Here is a 17,609-nt window from a genome sequence, read left to right as displayed (position 1 = left end):
AGCACTCTGTACTGTGGCACAGAATGCATAAAATATGGCAATTCTAAATAAAAACTTTCATAAATTTACAAGCATGTCACTAAAATTAGAAACATACTCATGGTAACATACTTTTTGAAAGTCTAATTGAGCGACAACATATTATACAGAAAAAGGAAAACTGAAAATAGAACAAAATTTTAATACTTCTGAGGGGAAACAACTAAATATGAAACAATCATGTAAGAAGATTCAATAATGAGCTTGAGAACTAAAGTGCGTTGTAACATTGGCATGAGGAGCTGAGAAGCTTTACATGATTTCCACAAGAAGAAAAGCCTTGATAGTTAGTACATAAAATATGTATAATACTAATACTTACCCCAATCATATTACTAAAACTATATTATAGAAAAGAAAATGCAGGATATCATTTTGAATCTAGCAGTAAACAGTCCGCATACTTTGTGGAAGTTTGCCTGTTAGATCTCCGAACTCTGAAGACATAAAATATGCAGTCACAAAGTTTACAAAGTTTCTCAGAGATGATTCAGTTCTCCCCATCCACTACTGCTTCTGATATACTTGTCAATGATACCAAATTCTTTATTTTGTTCAACTCGTCTGGCATAGTTCTTGGTTGAAATAGGACCTTTCTTCAACCTCCTATAATAGACTATCTCCCAAGGCCACAAGCGAGCAGCACCAAAGTAAGCTTCTGCAGATAGATGCCTTTCATTTTCTTTTGGAGGTTCTAGGCCATAATGCTTCATGACAATACACAATTCCTCTGGCGATATGCTTGTAGAACCCACAGAGGTAAGCTCTGAATCAGTCTCTACAGGTTGTATTATCACATCCTTTGTTGTCAGCGCATCAAAATCTTGACTGCCCTTTATCTCTCTTAAGTTCTCTGGAGATAAACTCTCATCAGCAAGTGCACTTTTCTCAGAAAGTGGTGTGCTTGGATTTGTAACTCGAGGCACTAACCTGGGTGTCATATGATTATCACTACTACCTCCCAGCATAGCTTGGTCCTTTTCCACTTCACTTTCTACTTTGGCAGATGAACCGGCATTTTCAATACTCACCGGAGCCACTTTATTTTTCAAAATTTGCATTCTCCCATTGAACGTCACCTCCAGCCACAATCTCCTTGGATTTAGGTGTATCAGCCGCATTCAAAGAGCCTTTCAAATTAAATTTCCCTTTGTCTGATGTTGATGCTAGAGGCCTACCAAATGATACAGGTGAAGAGTAGGATGCTGGAGAGCTCAACCTTGAGCTAGATTTATAACTTTTGGATCGAGAATAATGTGATATTGAACTCAACCTTAAATTTTTAGATGATGAGCGTGCTCTGGATGATATGGATCTTGATCTAGACTGTGAAATTGACCTTCGCATATGCCTTATGGATTTAGATTTTTGAGCGTGATCTGGATGCACCATAATCAGGATGAAGTGGAGAAGCAATTGGCCTTGCTTTCTTTGCATTATGTCTTTGAGGAGTTCCTCCTCTCCTCCTACGTCGCTTCTTTCCTTCATGGTCCTTCTCCCAAGCACCGACTGTTTCCTTTCCAATAAAGGAGCTTCCAATCTTTACCAATCTCCCACTCTTTCCTGAACCAGATGCTTTTCTGGTATCCTCAAATCGTTTTGTTCTTCGGAGATCCTTGTCTTGCAGCAACTTTTCCCGAGAACTGGATCCGAAACTTGCTAGGACGCCTTTTCCTCCACCTCCTCTACCAATGTTATTGTCACGTCTGAGGTCAAACCTGGAGAAATATCTTCCTGAAGTAATTTCATGGGGACAGTTATGCTTTTTGTGACCCAAGGCACCGCAGCTGTAACAAGCTTGCTGCACTTTTGAATCCTTAGGATGGTTCAGAGTTTCTTCACCTATCAGCTGTGTCACTATTTTCTCTTGCAGGCTTTGTTGAGCAGGAGAACCACTGGAATACACAATTTGATTTTTTTCAGTGTCAACTTTCCTGTCATAAACTACATAGCGGTCAAATTCCATTTCATGCTCAATGTCATTACCATTAGAATGATCATGGCGTTGCCCATCCCACCTATCATCCATCTGGTTAGGTTCATCCTGACCATTTATATTCAGCTCCCTATAGTCATGATTTTCTTCCCTAATAAATTGTTTAACATGGTCTTGATGGTAGTCGATATCCACATTAAGCAAGTCAGCAGAACTAAGCATCATACCATGATTCTCTCGTTGTTCAATACTCGGCTGAGCATTTAAATCAAAATTTCTACTACCATAATCTCCACCTCTAGTGGGACTCCTCATTCTATGTGGCTCGCAATCATAGGTCTGATCAGCCCTGGAATTTTTTTTGAAAGGTCTAGGCTGTTTATTTGACCATGTGAGAGTTAATGGCTTCCCACAGATATTTCTTCCTTGAAGTGATCTCAAAGCTTTTTGTGCATTTGGAGGGTAGTCATACACAACAAATCCATAGCCATCTTTCAGCTTCACGTTACATCTTCCAAACCTCTTGAAAACATGCTCAAGCTCATCCCTACGAGTGCGAGCCGATAGATGACCAATATACAAAGACATCTGCATCAAAATTATAAAGAGAGAGAGAGATAGAGAAGAATTATTACTCTGTTAAAATAAAGAAAATCAATTTAGACACGCATCACAAGCTTAAATGATGCAACATTCTACACCCTCCTACACTGGTTTTGGACAGTCACAGGAGTAAATGACAATCCAATGCTAAAGATGCACTACTAAAATGAATAGAAAGGAGATGTTTGTTATACAGCCTTAATGAATAAAGTGCTAAACATCATTCAAATACTTGCACGGCCAATAATGATAGTATAAATTACATAGTTATCTAAAAATTCAACAACAACTACAAGCACTCCTTAGTTAAGCATCATAAAACCAAAGAATAACAATTTCATTGATTGCTTAGAAGACCACAGAAACTTGTTCATTTGATCTACTGCAAAAACTAGAGATAAGGGAACCGTGAAAATGTATCACTCAAGTAGGAGAACATACAAAAATTCCATTGCATAAACCTGAAGAAGTATAGTTGAAAATGACAACTTATTCAAAATTGTAGTAGTCTTTACGTGTTTGATTGGATTTCAGAAAGGTGACCTTTTAACAGCTACAACTACTAAGCTTTTGTTAGTTTTTCCTAGTCAAACTTAATATTTAACAGCAGGGAAATGATCAGAAAATAAGAATTTAATCACCCTAAAGATGAAAAAAAAACCATAAAAATAAACTGAAGTTACATTAACTTGATCCAGACATTTAGACGGAAAATTAAAAAAAAATACAAAATAAAAAAGAAGAAGAGGTCTCTATTTCTTATAGGCACTTCATCGAACATCTAACACGCAAAAACAATTGCATCAGAGAAACTATGAAAAATCCCAATACAGTGAAGAAGAAGAAAACTTGAAAAAGAAACGCAGTAATACAGTGAAACAGAAGCGGAAAATAGCGGAGAATCGGAGACAAACTGTATGTTTTTGGGTGAAAATCTGTCTTCCCCTTCCTTTGTTGGAAGGCAGTGGCTGTGGCTTGAGTATGGTATTAAAGTCATTGAGTGGACTTTTACGCATTCTTGGCCCAACAAAATCCTTGGCCCAAACAGTAATTGTACGAGTTATAAGTGAATTATTCTTATATTATCTTTTAACTAATAATATTAGTTAATTTTATTGAATAAAAATACAATAATTTAAAATAACAAATTGATTATATTAACTGATGTTTTTAAATCTTAAAATTATATAACAAATTAAAAAAATGTGATTTATTTACGTTCAAGGATAAATATGTATCTATTTATTAGTTTAATGTATTTATATTGTTTTATTTGTTTTTAATATGATTATTATTATAATTTTTTATATCTAGAATTAATATATTTATTTATTTATTTATTATTCATTAATATAATTTTAATTTTTGTGAGTTTGTTCAGTTATACTTTTATATATATCTTTGTAGACATTTCCATTTAATGTTTTCAAAAGGTCACATATTTTTTATTTTATTAAGTCAATTATAAAATAGTATATGCTTTAAACATTCTTAATTATTTGACAACAAACGCTCAATCAATATACTGCAATTACATGTACTCGAACATGTAACCTTTAGGAACAATGACAATTCTTTTAACCACTTAATTAAATTGGTTTGTGATCAAAAGGTCACATGTTAACAAATACTATGATAGAAAAAAAATTATTTAAACTATGATGAATAAATAGGATATGGATGTATCAATAGGTGTTATGTGTGATGTAAAGGTATATTATACTTTTAATGAGTGAATTTAAGTTTGAATCTTAACAATAACGTTATCATTATATATCTTATAATAGGCGAAAACTAAAGAAAAGATTAAGCATACTTTTTAGGGTAAACTATACCAATCGTCACTCTCATTTAAGTGTCGTAAATTTTTTTCTCATTGAATTTAAAAAAACATAATATTTAGTCACATTTATTTTTATTTAATTAAGATGTGGTCACTGAGACGTTGATTTCCGTTAATTTGATGACATGGCCAGTTAGTAAAAAAGTTTAATTTTTATTTTAACCCCTTAACTCTAGATAAAATACTAATTAGGGACATTTTATAAATTCAAAGTAGTTTATGGACAAAGTTCTAATCTGGCCTTTTTAATATACTTTTCTTCTTCCCCTAGCATCTCTATTTGCGCCGCCGCACACCCCTTCTTGCTGTTCATTTTCTTCTTTGCACAAGACATCCAATACATTTCCATTATCTTTACCTAGCCACTTGAATTTCCCACTAAATCAAAATCTGATTAAACGATTTTGGATTACTAACTATAATATGAAATTAAAATCAAGTGAAACGGTGTGAATAAAATCTAGTGAAGTGAGGGTATACATTATTGACCCAAGCCGTTTGAACATAAGCAGAGGCTCCAACTGCAACACATAGCACGATGGTTGTCGGCCCTAATCTCGTTTGACTTAAAAATCCTTTGGCCTTTGGTTTTTTTGTTTAAATCCCCTTTGGCTTTTAACCGTTTGGAGTGGTGATCGTTCGGTCTTTGACCGATGGGTAGAGACTTAGAGGTGGCGACGGTGGTAACAGGGCGGTCGACAAGTTTTGAGTGGTAGTGTTTTCTTGTTGTGATAAACAGTGAGGCTCCATAACCATTGTTACCGGCAAGACAGTAGGTATGACAGTTGGGGTTCCTCGGATGAAAAACACCAAAATTACAGTTTCTTGTTAACCTCATTTGTCATTTCTCAATACCTATAAAGTGAACCATGAAGTTGATGGAACATAGGGAAGGAGCTCTAGACTAACAACGGACAAGAAAACAAATGTACCTTTGTTTTAAGGGCAAGACCGGCCATCAAAGTAGTAACTGCATTACCGGCGTTGTTTTCCTCGATGGAACTGAAGGGTGAGAATAGAAGTATATTAAAATAGGTAAATTATAACTTTCTCCCTAAACTACTTTGAAATTGTAAAAGGTCCCTAATGGAAAATTTCCAGTAGGAATGTAAGATTACCAGATAATAGGATTACTAGAAATGTTGTATTTTGTGTTTGGTTGGCTTAGCAGGAATGTAAGATTACCGTGTTTGATTAAAAGTATACAAGATTATTGGAATGTATATTTGACCAAATTGTCCTTATTATATATTTGTTTAAGTTGGAAAATATTTATATATTTTCTTTAAAATATTTAAATTCATAAAATTTATATAATTTATTTTACAAAATTGAAAATATAAAAAGGTTTAATGAAAAGATATTTTATTTTAACCCCTGAACTTCATATAAAATTTTAATTATAGATTTTTTTTGTAAATCTAAAATAGTTTAATGATAAATTTGTAATTTAACATTCGTAGATTTTTTATTATTCAATGACAGAAAATGATATTTTAAAAAAATTTAAGGGCATTTTAGTCCAAAACGTCGGGAATCCAACAATACCTAAAGAAATGGAGGTAATGACATTCTCAGTAATATACCCTAAAAATCCACTATTGATAATCTTATATTATCAGAAATAAGATTTCGGACTAACCAAACGAGGGAATGTGGATTTCATTCCCCTGGGAATCCCACATTCCCCCATCCAAACACCCCATGGGTTTTGATTGAAAAAATTGATTATTCACTCATCACTTTAACATATTTATTTGGGTAAACTACATTGATGATCTCTTATATTTCTGGCTTGTTCGATTATGGCTATCCATTCAAGAAAATATCAGTTTTAGTCTATTACATTATCTATTTAAAACATTTTAATCCATCGATCGTTAACTCTTGTTGTACTAATCACCTATACTGTTTTGGCATGCCTGCCTCAGCATCCTCCACCATCCTCTGACAGGCTACAAGTTCTGGGTTTTTTTCGTTTTTCTTTTAGCAAGACCATCCCAAGCAAAATCACATTTCTATACCAACACAATACACAGGGTTACAACATTTGTATTTACTGAATTTGTTAAAGTATAACCTTTATATATGATAAGAGATTTTTCATTATAAGAATTCGATTTACGTTCCCGTCATGTTATGATGTCAAGAATTTGCAGAGAGCACTGTATTTTTAGGACAACTTCAATACATACATACGATTAACGACGACAACAAAAAAGCTTCTACTCTACTCAATCATGAAGCTGAATAACAACGATAATGATGACATCGAGGCTTCAAACAAATTAATAATGTAATTGGACCAAAACCGAACAGATCAATAACGTAAAGATCAAGATTTTTTTTGAACTAGTGACCAAAACTGAACGGATAAAAACATAAGGGATCATCGTATAGTTTATCCTAATAATTTTAGGATAAATTTGCATTTAATACCTAAACTATCAATTTTGATATGTTTTGTACCTGAACTTTAATTTTTAATAACCATATGTAACGTTTAGTTTTGTTTCATTTTAGTACCCCACTGTTAAAAGCTTAAAGCGTTTAGTACCTAAACTATTAGTTTTGATATATTTTAGTACCTAAACTTTCAATTTTTTTCAAAAGTTAACGTTTTATTTTGAACATGGGTACTAAAATGAAATAAAAACTACACTTTAAGTATGGGTTTAAAAAAATTGAAAGTCTAAATATTAAAATGGATCAAAACTGAAAGTTTAGGTATTAAATGAATAATTTACTCTAAATTTTAACATGATATTAATAATGGAAAAATAACAATATGAGGTAAAGAAAATGTTCTCTTTATTCTCTGCACACCTCAGCTCCCCCCCCCCCCCATTATTTCACCAGATTCTTGACTCTGACCCCCATCTCTCTCTAAATCCCCCCCCTCTCTCTCTCTCTTTTCCCTCAGATCTCTCCAAACCCATTTATCAAAACCCTCCAGTGAATCACCAATGACTCTTGGCTCAGGGGGATCGAGTGTCGTGGGTTCGTTTTCCGATCCCCTCTCCCTTTCTCTCTTTATTTTTTATGCCCTCTTGTTCATTCACTCGATCTTGCGTTTTTATTAATCTTTTGTAAATTCCATTCATGGGTTTCACAGGTTTTGTTGTTTCTTTCCTGTATAATATGTAATTATTTGTGGGTCTGGTCAATTTATTTGGACTCTGATAAGAAATTGAAAGGGGATTCCTCTAATTTTATATTGTTATTGATTTAAAGCTTTGTGTAGCTGTTAATTTTTACTTCCGTTTTCGCGCTGGCTGCATTATTGTTAAATTCGATGTAAAGTGTGTGCTTTTATGTCCAGTTCGAGTATTTAATCAGCAATTCAAAGTGTTTTGTTGTGGCTGTTTACCTCACAATGTTTTAGGTTCCTGATGAATGTTTATTGTGGTTTATTGATAATTGTTATTAAAATATTAAGAATTTTTTGGCGGCCTACGTGGAAATTATGTATGAGTGGTCCACAAGTTGTATGAACTTTGAATGTGTTTTTCATGTAAAATCTTGAATTAGAACCTGGCTGGGAATTGCGTTGTGTGTTTTTATTCCTTAAAATCACATGCTATTGGCCTTGATAATTTGAAGTTCTTTTGGTGTATAAAGTATTGCTGCTTTTGGTTTCTAGAGTTGTAATCTGTAGCTTGTATGAATGGTTTACGATATTGGAGGACTAAACATGTTGATTTATTGACAGCTTTGACTAATCATGTGTTAGCACCTTGCCTTTTTGGACAGGGATGGATGCAGGATTTTTTTTTTTTTTGGGGGGGGGGGGGGGGTGGGATTTCAACTTTTAAAATTCTAGGGTAAACTTGAGCTTATAAAATTTTAGGGGGCGAAAACAGATTTTCAATAGAGAATACATAGAAAAAATCCAAAATATATAGTAATTTTTAAAATTTCAGGGGAAAGACTGCCCTCACCCCTGTCCATCCTGTTTGGGAGTCATTTGTTAGTACTTCATTTTCTTTGTTGTTATTTTGGACCTTCAAACTTCAATAGGGATTGAATGTGAACATTGAACTACTGGAGAATGTAATAAATGGGACTAGAGTTTTTTTTTAATATGTTCACTGCCATCGCATTGCAGGAATTTCTGTTACTATTTCACGATAAGCGGAACCTTATGCTGATATGATATTGATATACAAGAAGCATTAGGAGCTGCCTCATCCATGTTTGTGCAATCTAGTTATGCTACAATATCGAGATTTAAAGGGTTTTATGGCTTTCAAATTATTTACTTTTCTCAACCTTCTCCAGAAACAGGAATTATTTGGCATTAATCCCAATACTAAGACTTTTTATGTTATTAGTGCAAAGGATCATGAGTTTTTATTGATGATAATAAGTTCTTTTTTGCAGTGCTCGGAACTTCAGATTGCTGGAGGAGCTTGAGCGTGGAGAAAAAGGTATTGGAGATGGTACTGTAAGCTATGGAATGGATGATGGATGATATTACATGCGCTCTTGGACTGGCACCATATTGGTCCTCACAATGTAATGTTTTTTTTTTCGTCAACATTATATATTTTGGTGTTGTTCCTAATTTGAAACTTTATGTTTGTGTGGAGAATCATATATGAATCTTCTGAGTTAAAAAGCATCAAGTATCTTACTGAGTTACTATCACTCGTAATTCTTTCCATGTAGTTCTTTTCACAAATAATTATTATTCTCATATCGTGCTTGTTTTTGGAAGCCCTACTCTCCTTGATTTCGATGTGAAATCGGTTTTGCTGGGTATTTTTGAAATCCATCATTTTGTGCATGCAGTGTGGTGATTTTTATTTTTCAGTTCTCAGACTGTACATGAAGGTCGAATCTATCAGCTGAAGTTGTTCTGTGATAAAGATTATCCAGAGAAGCCTCCAAGTGTCCGTTTTCATTCAAGGATCAACATGACTTGTGTTAACCATGAAACTGGAATGGTATGCAATTATGTTAACATTCATTTGACCCAATAATCAGTTAATTTATGACGCATTTCATTGATTCCATTTCAGGTGCATTGTGTTCATGCAACTCTATTTTGTTATATTGTTACGTGTGATGACTAGTGGCATGGATTTGATTGTATCCAATGGCAACAGGTGGAACCGAAGAAGTTCGGACTTCTTGCAAATTGGCGGAGGGAGTATACCATGGAGGATATACTGACACAGCTGAAGAAGGAAATGGCAGCCCCGTATAACGAAAGCTGGTACAACCTCCCGAGGTACCTACTTCTAGCTCGTAAGGCCATAAACATATATTTATGTAGATATGCTGGATCTAACCGGTTTCGCCATATGCAATGTAGTTTGTAATGTTGTTGATCATGTTGAAGGTAAAAGAACATACAACCGGGGAATGCCTTTCCTAATTACTTCTCCTTGGCCCCATTTTCGTTATCCTATTTTGTCAAACTTTGTTGAAGGGATGCTGTTTGATTAATGGGATTTTATCCGTGTGTCCAACTTTTTACTTTAGTTTAAAATTTTTCACAATTTCCATGCTATCTGATTAACGAGCACCTGCTTGGGGTTTGTACATACCGGAGCATCTCTCACGGTAAAGTGTTGTCCCTTGTTTTGGGCTTTGTATTTTTTGTCATACCTAAAAAGAAACTTTAAAAAGTTATGGATCACAATTGGGTTGCTTGCAAATTGCAGTCCTCAAGAATCTCTGACAAAAAGGATCAATTCAAGTCTCTTTTCATGCATCAGACAACCTTATCTATGCAGGGTAGTAAATATGAGATTCTGAGAAAAGGCAATGGGAAAGCAAAGCGACAGAAGAAAGCAAACTTTTGTCTATAGAGATGTTCAAAATTCGGTTAACTGGATTGATCGATGAACAGATATTTTTTCAATTAATCTGTCGATTAACTGTTAAGAACTTTTTTAAACTTTGATTATCAGTTAATTAGGTTTGAAATTAATTAATTAAATTAATTGAAAATTTAAATATTTAATATATTATATATATTATTTAACTTTAGAAGTGTTTAAACTTCGGTTTTAACTGAATTAATTGTTTGAATTAACTAAAAATATTATATAAATATATATTTATAAATTTTGGTTAATTTGATTAACTATAGGGTTGTTCATGGATGGTTAATCATACCATTTAATCTAAATGTCGGTTGACCGTTATAACGGTTATGAGATTTTTCTAACCGTAATATAATCATTAAGAAACGGTTTAATCGTTATTAACGGCTCGATTACAGGTTAACTACGGTTAATATATTATAATTTTATTAAAAAATTAATTTATTATACAAATTAATGGTTAATCGTTAGTTAACTGTCTATCAAAATTTGTAACCATAACATTAACTTTTAACCATCATTTTAGTGTTCGTTTAACTTAAACCGTTTAATATTAGTGGCTCAGTTAATTAACTTATTAAATGTACCATAACGGTTAATGGTTATAGGTTTTTTGAACACCCCTAGTTAACCAACTGATTAACCGAATTTTATTCGATTCGGTTAAAATTTTTGAAAAGTTTCAATCAATTAACGGTTAAGAAGAAAAAAATTTCAATTAACAAATTTTTAATAATTCAATTCGATCGGTTAACCGAACCGACAGATTGAACACCCTACTTTCATTTCACCCGCTTAAAATCATGACGAGTATTGATGAAACACCAAGAATAATAACATTGAGTGATTGCATTACAAGAAGCGATCCCTACGACAACTAATAACAGTTATTTTCGTAATTACCCAAATCATTTTATTATTTTTTCATGCCTTTATTTCTTTTTCGTAATTACCCCAATAATCATGTTATTATTTTTTTCATTACAGTTATTTTTTTTCTTATTTTAATCACATGTTATTGAAGAAAATAACATAATTTTACTTTTAAAGTTATATAATTTATTAACTAATATTTTAAAAATAATAATTTGATTTTTTTTTAGAGTTTGTGCCTATTTCTATAGATTATATCAATTTTTTATTTAATTTTATTTAGCCGACAGCGACATTAATTTTGATGTTGGTTTTCATCTGTCGATTCTCTTTTCTCTTTATTTATGTCTGTTTTTGTGGTACGTTTTTCGTTTTTTTTTTCTCGGTCAATTGATTTTTTTTATTTATATTTTCTTAGGTTGTGATTTGTCGACTCCACGACTGATCAATATGACACTTATTTACAATCCTATTGATTTTTCAGGCTATGAACCCTTATTTTAAATTTGGATACACGATTTTACGTTTGTGGATAGTTTTTCACAACACTCGGCTTTGATTTGCAGTTCTCGATGGTCTTTTAATAGTTTAATCTCCTTTACTGGTTCATTTGTCGATGCAATCAAATTTGTTATTGTCTATTTTTTGTTCGAGTCTTTTGGTTGGCTTCTTAACATTTTTCATGTATGGTCCTTATTAATCTAAAATGGTTGGTTTCAATGTTATATAAAAATGTTCAAATTATATATTTAGTTTACGATATATTGTAAGCTCTTATTATAATTTTAATATGTAATAATACTAGTGACTTTATTAAAAAGGTATTTAATGAACTAGTAATAAAAAATTCAATTAATCTATATTTTAATTTAATTTATATGGTAATATATATATATATATAATATATAATATATATATATATATATATATATAATGAAAATATAAAATATGACTAGTAAGAGTCAAACTTAAAAACTTAATATAAAAATAAAAGTCCAAATTATACCATTTTTCAAGTGGTTCCTAAACTTTTTTTCCAATCAATACAGGTGTCTAACGTTACAAACGTTATCACTTTAAGTTATGGTACGTAACGACATTAAATTCACCATTAAGCGACATGTGCTGTTGCTTTCAAGTACTTTTGAAACTTTATTTTTTTTAAAAAAACTTAAATTATATTATAGGAAAAGCCCAAAATTTTCAAAAAAAATCTTTAAAAACTAAATCTAATTCTTATACCCATGTTGACTGGCGCCCTTATCATCGTTACCGTCGACCAAACTTGCAATGGTTGCGCTTCCACCCAACAACCATTTTCCTAACGATGGCCATGCATACGGAGTTGAAGAACCTAAAATCGTGAATAGCCGACGAAGAACAAAGCTTTAAAATCATGATACCACACGATCCCAACGACCAGCTTGACGATAAGGAAGACGATGGCTGACAAGGGGATGAGAAGGACATCAACTGGCGGTGGCGGCTGTGACGACAAGGAGATTGTAAGTTAAGGTAGGATTTATGATTGATTTAGGGATTAATTAGAGAAATTACGATTTTTTTAAATTGATAATATTTTTAATTTTTAAAAATAAAAATTTAAAATATTAGAATGTGATGAGTGTCACTTACCAGAGTTTTTTAATGGCCGTTACAGCTGACGCACATAAAGCGGTAATGTTTGTGACGTTAGACACCTAAATTGACAAAAAAAAAATTAGTCACCATTTTAAGAAAAACAGTATAGTATAGGCACTTGTTTTTATATTAAGTCAACTTGAAATATAAGATTCTAGCAACACCTAATTATTGAGCTGAAATATTAATAAGGAATATACATAGATTTTATGTAAGGAATTAAATTAAAAATGTTAGAGTTTGATAAACTTATAAAATTTTAAAAAAACTAAATATATTATTAATTGAAAATATAAAATATTTAAAATACATAAGAACCGAAAAATTAGGGGAGACATTGTTCCCTCGATTTCATTCATAGTATTAATCATGAGACACCCAGGGATGGATTTAGGCTAGGGCGGGTGGAGTCGGTTGTTTCTTAAAATTTTAAAATTATCATATATTTTTATATTTTCTATGTATTTTTATTTGAAATATGTTTTCAAACCTCTAGAGTTTTATAAGTTTAAGTTTGTTCCCTCTAATATTTTACAAATTTAATTCATCTTTTTAACACAAAATCTATGTCGGTCTCTAATTACATCATAGTATAAAAATATGATAAAGGTTTAGAACTAGCAATGAAGATAATCTTTCTTATAGCAGAAGGAAATTCAAAGTATTTAAAGAATAAAAAGACAAATCATTTAGCCTTGGACATAGTTGCAAAAGATGCACTCCCTATTAGAAGAGGACCCGATCGTGAATTCAAAATCAAACCTGGGTTCGAGAGAGGATCTTCCTTAGATTGAGGCTATCATGACAATATACACTTCATTTCTCACTCACATTAAATCCCCAAAAATTGTGGCATCGGCCGCACCTACAACTCACGTGGCCTCAACCAAAATGCAGCTTCGAGGAAGAAGAAGAAGCACACCAGGCTTGACGGAGAACACCCCGTACCATATCTCCGTGAAAGCTCGAACAATAATCCCATGGTAATACGGCGAATTCAGCTGCAAGAAACAGTTGAGAGCTCCCTCAATCACCTTTCGAATATATCTCTTTCTCCAACATCATTTGCAACATGGAGTGCTTGAAATCCAAGTAAGGGTCATCGGAGTGTTTTTCCACCGCCAAGCTCTCTTCTCCGATTCGGCCAAATCCTCGTACGGGGGCCGTTGAAGACGTGGCATCTTGGTCTGCGTCGTTGTCGACGCCCCAGTACCGAGGGGTTTCTGAGCTCGGAGAAAAAGAGGCGGCGGTTTCGTATTCAGAGAAAGAACAATGGGCTGTTTTCTTGGACGATCCTGAAGAAGAGAAACTGTAAGCAGAATGGGTTTCATAAGATGGAGCTTTTGGTTTCGGTTTGGGTTGAAAAAACTCGTCAGCTTGGGTTTCTTGCAGCAGCTGCACCCTAAGCTGACTGAAACTGTGTTCAAGACCAACTTTTTTCTGCTGCTCGGCATTGTTAAAACAGATAGCTTACAGCAGAGAAATTCGTAGACTTTTGATTTTTGAGGGAAACAAGAAGCAAACAGGTTACATGAAAATGGTGATAGTGTTGGCTTAGGGTTGTAGAAGTTGCCTATAAAGGCTGCACACGAGCAGGGAAGATCCAAGGGTGATCGAGTGAACCCGCTGTGACATTTAGTAGTATGACAACTTCATCGCAACCGTCAAATCTGATCAGAATTCTTGAACTGAAAAATGGGTTTTGGAATAATTACAGTAAACTATACATTAATGGATCAAATTTGAGGGTCATGTGCCAAGTGGGAGTATGAAAAAGAGAACAATGCATGAGCTTTTTCTTTAGTCTACTTTAAAAACGCTTTCTGACTAGAATGTTGGGAAAGGATAGAGAGAAGGGAGCTTTATTGTTTTCATGCAATCAATGGCCTATGGGACTTGGGCAATGACTTTAAAGGTACATATGTAGTGACCATGATTGTGTATTGGGACTAAAAACTGCTCTTTTTTTTATTTAGTTAGTTGTAGATTCTTTGTTCTTAATTAAGTGCACTTCTGGCATTTTAAAATGAATACCTTTTTTATTATTTTATTAAAAATGGCATTCGATTAGTATTGTTTGAAAAATGACTCTTAAATTATCCACATAAGAATACATCACATTCTTCAAAATACGTTTAAAGATCTCGCTTTCTCCGGAACACGGAATCCATTGACGTGGAAAACTTGGACGCGAGACGTGCATGAGACTCGCTTCTGTAGAACGTAAAGTCTTAAACACTCTTTGCATAACACGAGGTATTACTACGTAGTTGATTTGAGGGTCATTTTTTCAAATAATGCTAGTTGGTTTTTTTAATAAAATTAAGTGTTATTTTTTTAAAAAAAAACCTGCACTTTTGCCATAAGTGGAAAGGTGCTTAAGGGTAAACAATTTCCTACTTGAAGATACGTGGAGCTGCCCCACAATCGCAGGGTTTACGAGCCACTTCATTTATAATCAAAACTTTGTGTGTTTATATCTAGCTCTCACGGTTAAATATATTGATATCTTTTAAGTATAACATGATGTAAATATTAATTATCATGTACACATGATAGTAATCGATGCATCATCATTATCAGCTGAAAATTAAACTTGCTTAGAAGAGCAGACAAATATCAGCAAAGTGCAGTCAACCTCGGTTTCTATCAAGCATTATTATTATCCAGGAACGCGCCGAATTAAGCAAACATCCAAGCATATTAATTCTTATTTATCAATCTAGACTAAATATAAGATAATATATGTTTAAAAATAATTTTTATCTATTTGACATTAAACGTTTACACTCCTAACATTCTTGATGCTCGAATATATTAAAGTATAATAACTATCAAGATACTGTTCTTATCTTATTCTTCTTTTCATACTTCTATAATCTTCAAATTAAAAAAAACTAAAACTTATTATCAAGATTGATCAGCATAAAACCTATGAGTTATACGTCAATTTTTTTACCTCTTCAACTTAATTGAACTCAATTTCACTTAATTAAATGGATCCACCTCATTTAGTAAAATGTACAAAAAGAAAAATATAAAATAAAAGATTTAATATTTAATATTTTTCAGGGTAAAGTACACAGATGGTCCCTCGACTATAGAGTATCACTTTATTGAATCATCAGACTATTAAAAGTTACAAAATGGTCACTCAATTATTCATCGTATTCCAAACTCGTCCTTTTTCGTTAAAAAATGATGGTTGTTTGAGCTGGACATTAACCTACTGAGATATGATAATCGTTTGAGATTCTACGATTATATTGTATCATATCTTCGTCAGCAGGTTAACGTCCAACTCAAACTGTAATCATTTTTTTAACGGAAAAGGAAGAGTTTGAAACACAATGAATAGTCGGGTGACCATTATGTAACTTTTAATAGTCAAGTGACTTAAAAAAATAATGCCTTATAGTCAGAAGACAATTTCACAACTTTTAATAATTGTATTTTACCCTATATCTTATCAACGATTAAGTTCGTTGTTGAAGATAAATTACTGAAAGAACAAGGCAAAAAAGTTAAGCTACAAAACGTATAATTGATGGGATATATAAATTTTGAAAACAATTTTTTAATTATACCTTTACATTAGATGTTCATTTCATTTTTAATGATGAAATAACATGTCCATAACTTTTAAAAAGATGACTCATTTGTTATCAAACGTATAATTGAGTGAACTGAGATTTATTTTACCTACCATTACCAATCAATTAAGCTACTTTTGGTGACCACTTTCTAAAATGTTTTCTCAAAGTACATGAAAGAATGAAGTTCCGTGGAGCTCGAAGCAATTAAACATTTCCACTTATCCGGACTTTATTGCATTGTTAATGAGCAATTGAGTACACCAATATTTCATTTTAAGTAAGAAGGTTGAGCATGTCACTAGGGAACAAAATGTTTCAAGAGCTTAAGGAGTTGCTAGGAAGATTGTTACAGCTCATATCTACCGAGGTGACAATTTAACCCGAATCCGATGGGTTTCAACCTAACCCGACCCTATCGTGTTGTCTTTTTATTAAAAAAAAAGATTCGGGTTCAGGACGAGTCGAGTCGAATTCAAGTGGAGGGTGAAAAAATTCCAACCCGACCCAGAGATAATAATATAATTTCCTTTAAAAAAATATTATTTTTTAATTAAACCCTTATTTTATACTGAGTCGGGTCAAATCGAATTTATACTCTAAAAATTCGAGTCGGGATACACCTTTTTGGGTCGGGCCAGGTTGACCCAAAACCTGTCACTAACCCAACCCGTTGCCATCTTAAAAAGCCTTACTGGGTTAAAACTTGGTAAAAATGCTTTTATTCTCTAGTAAGTCCCCATAAGTCCATGACAGGGAACCAAGGTGGATTAATGGATTATCCATCCCCATGAAGATGAAAGGAATAATAATTTATAATATGCCAATAGGTGCAAGTGAGCAATCAAATGTGGCCAGACTATAAGCTTGCTTAATGGCATTAAACACCAAGGTTTCTTCCATCAGTTCAGTTTCTCATCCTACAAACCACCCCAATGACACTACGAATCAAAACCCAAAACTCAACTTCAACTAACTAAACACAAATACTGTTTGCTGATTAAAAGCAGGATTTCTACTTACTGATTCACCCAATATAAGTGACGAATTCCTTGGTAATTATCATGCCAAACCTAAGCTCTCCATCATAACTGTCTCGAAAACCATCAAGGATACAGTACTTGACTTCAGCAAACTAAACCAATTGAATATGATAAAAAAATGATCTAAATGAAGACATATTTGCTTCAGCTAGTTATGTACATTACCCTGAAGAGGAGAAGCGAGAAACTATTTCTCAACCA

General features: G+C 33.1%; 3 pseudogenes; 1 reads left to right on the top strand and 2 right to left on the bottom strand.

The window, feature by feature from the left end:
• Nucleotides 1-247: 247 nt before the first annotated feature.
• On the bottom strand, nucleotides 248-3,514 carry LOC120159862 (annotated as a pseudogene).
• Nucleotides 3,515-5,074: 1,560 nt separating this feature from the next.
• Nucleotides 5,075-9,904, top strand: LOC120159852 (annotated as a pseudogene).
• Nucleotides 9,905-13,634: 3,730 nt separating this feature from the next.
• On the bottom strand, nucleotides 13,635-14,271 carry LOC120159880 (annotated as a pseudogene).
• Between the last annotated feature and the right edge of the window lie 3,338 nt (nucleotides 14,272-17,609).

The sequence above is a fragment of the Hibiscus syriacus genome, unplaced genomic scaffold (assembly GCF_006381635.1).
Source record: "Hibiscus syriacus cultivar Baekdansim isolate YM2019G1 unplaced genomic scaffold, ASM638163v2 tig00111378_pilon, whole genome shotgun sequence".
Classification (NCBI taxonomy): Eukaryota; Viridiplantae; Streptophyta; class Magnoliopsida; order Malvales; family Malvaceae; genus Hibiscus; species Hibiscus syriacus.
The sequence above is the reverse complement of the archived record's forward strand: the minus strand, read 5'-3'. Positions and strand labels throughout refer to the sequence as shown.